This window comes from Petaurus breviceps, unplaced genomic scaffold (assembly GCF_028583685.1).
Source record: "Petaurus breviceps papuanus isolate PSGF00001 unplaced genomic scaffold, PetGlider_PUasm1.0 214, whole genome shotgun sequence".
NCBI classification, from domain to species: Eukaryota; Metazoa; Chordata; class Mammalia; order Diprotodontia; family Petauridae; genus Petaurus; species Petaurus breviceps.
The window spans coordinates 8,761,577-8,764,548 of NW_027185863.1; positions in this window are offsets into that span (position 1 = coordinate 8,761,577).

Genomic DNA, 2,972 nt, shown 5'->3' on the forward strand with positions numbered 1-2,972 from the left:
TGGTATTTTGAACCTGGGAAGTTGCCTTTGCTTGATATTACATTACACCCATACAGAAAAACAAAAACAAGAACAAGTGGAATGAAGAATTCCTGTTGTCCAGACTATGATATGGACTGGCTACCAATCATCCCAGCTCTAGAGGCCCAGGGTAATAAGAAGAAGAAAGCCTGAGAAATGGGACTTGATAGCAGCTTTTGGGGTCTGGTGCCCTTATCACCTGGCCATTCTGACATAGCTTTCACCTGTAGAATCATGGATCTGAAGATCTTTTACAATCACCTGCCTTCAAGTAGGATATCTAGGACAGATAGTTGTTTGTTTGTTTTTATGGAAATGAGAAAATAAAAAATTTTAATGATGCAATTATATACATACACACTCATTTCCATTGTGGATATATAAGAAATATTAGTATGAGCTCCATACCTCAAATTCCTTCTTCTAGACCAAATATCTTATACAGCAAAAGTTTTTCTGATTTTTTTTAAAGGGAAGAGAATAGAGTCTGCAAACTACAGGCTAGGGAGGTCAAATTTCATTTCTGGAAAAATTCTAGAATGAATCATTAAAGAGGTGGTTAGTGAACATTTAGAAAAAGAACTGGCAAGCAGAAAAAAAAGCTGACATGGCTTCATCAAGGACAGATTATGCCAGACCTAACCTTATTTCTTTTTTTGACAAGGTTTCCTTGATAGATCAAGGAAATGCAATAGGTATAATTTACCTAGATTTGATAAAGTATCTTATCCTTATTCTTGTGGAAAAGATAGAGAGAAGTAGGCTCTACCATGGTACAATTAGATAGGCTTGGAAATAACTTAATGGTCAAACTCAAAGTAGTTATTAGTGATTACTATGTTAACTTGGCAGGAAGTCTGGCTTATCCCAGGGGCCCATGGTTGGCCCAGTGCTATTTAACGTTTTTATGACTGACTTGAATAAAGACCTAGATGCAATGTTTAACAAATTTGCAGATGTTACAAAACTTGGAGAGAGAGAGATAAGACATAAAATGACAGCATTTATAAAGGTATTTCTTAGCTAGAATATTTTGATTGAATTCAAAAAAATGAAATTCAAATACAAAAGTAGAAGACTCACAAATCAACTTCATGAGTATGTTGCAGGGGAGGTACAGGTAGATATCTATTTGCCTGAAAAAAATTCTGGGATATGAGAATTGTGAGTATTGAGTGAACATCTTGTGACTCAGTTCTGGACCTAGCTCAGTTTCCTTTCTATTCATTTATGGGTCTAGTCCAGTTTCTGTCTTGTGACAATTATGGGAATTGTGAGAAAACCTTATTGCATTGTTTGAACCAAGTCCTTGTGGCTGGGAAGCTGGACCACCTCTACCTGTTTTTAGAGATCCTTAACTAAGGACCTAGGTGATGCTGACCAGAAACCCAGTCAGGTCCAAAGACTGATGCAAAGAAGTATACATCTTATGCAATCCATATGTCTTATCTGAAAACTGACCCTATATTGTTCATTCAGTTACTATTTCCCTATTCCTTTGACTGATGCTTGGAAGGGGGTGCAGGAAACCTTTTTTTCTGATTTCAAGGAATTGCACCTGTTGTCTTTCCCCCTCCCAACTCAGAAAGCCCCTAATCTTTCCTCTCATTTAAAATCAGATTACTTTATCTTTTATGCTGGTTTATATCCTGCTAATTGTTTGCTTTCAGTGTATAAAAACCTGTCTCCCCCTGTATTCAGAGTTCAATACCAAGCTGAGGAGGCCTGGTCCTGATTTGTTATGCCATTGGCAGATATTGCATAACAAATTGATATGCTTGAAAGCTCAAATCTTTCTTTCCTCAATTATTTCATCCATCACGATAGGGTTTTATGGGTTCCAAAGTCCGGAAGAGTCAGTAATGTGATGTAGTAGCCAAAACCAATCAGACACAAGCCTAAGAAATTTTGGACTGTATTAACTAAGCCACAGATTTGATAAATAAGAAAATGGTTGTACCACTATGCTCTGCTCTGGTCAGAACACACATGAAGTATTGTTTTCAGTTTTTGGTTCCACAGTATAGGAAGGATGTTGATGAGCTTGAGAGTATCCAAATGATAGCTACCAGAAAATTCATAGGAATAGATGGGAATGCCTTTAAGTTATATTTTAATTATATATTTTTTAAAAGCACATAAAAAGGAGCAGCTAGGTGGCACAGTGAATGGAGCACTGGCCCTGGTGTCAGGAGGACCTGAGTTCAAATCGGGTCTCAGACACTTAACACTAGCCATGTGACCTTGGGCAAGTCACTTAACCCCAAATGCCCTGCCTTCCCCCCTCCAAAAAAGAAAAAAAAAACAAAGAAATTACAATGTTTTTTCCATATGAAATATTAGCTCCTTGAAAGCAAGAACTGTTTCATTTTTTTCTATGATCTCCCACACCAAGCATAGATACTAATGCACAAAAGAAGTTTGTTAAATTCTTTAATTGATTTCTTATATCTGTTTTGAAGCTTCAGTAACTATAAATATGAAACAAGAACATAGAATATGAACACTGGGATCTCATTTGCTGATAATCTACATTTGTTTGTTTGTTTTTTAATTCTGACCTCAATGGTCATCAGAAAAGGGTAACTATATCTCCAGATACAAATTAAAACTAAGAGGATTATAAGTGAAAATATGAATCTCTATTTTGTATGACTTGTTTTTTTTAAGTGTATAATAAATTCAACATGATACTTTCAAAACTGCCCTGCTTATCTGTTTCTGAAATTCACTTATTTTTAATAGATTTTTTTAAAAAATGCTTTAATGATTCTCCTTTCTTTCTTTTACCTTCCTTTCCTTCTTTTTCTTTCCTCTTTCTCTTCCCCTCCCTCCTTTCCTTCCTTCTTTTTCTTCTTCCTTTCTTTTCCTTCTTTTCTTTCTTATTCCCTTCCTTCTTTCCTTCCTTTTTCCTTTCTTTCTTTCTTTCTTTCTTTCTTTCTTTCTTTCTT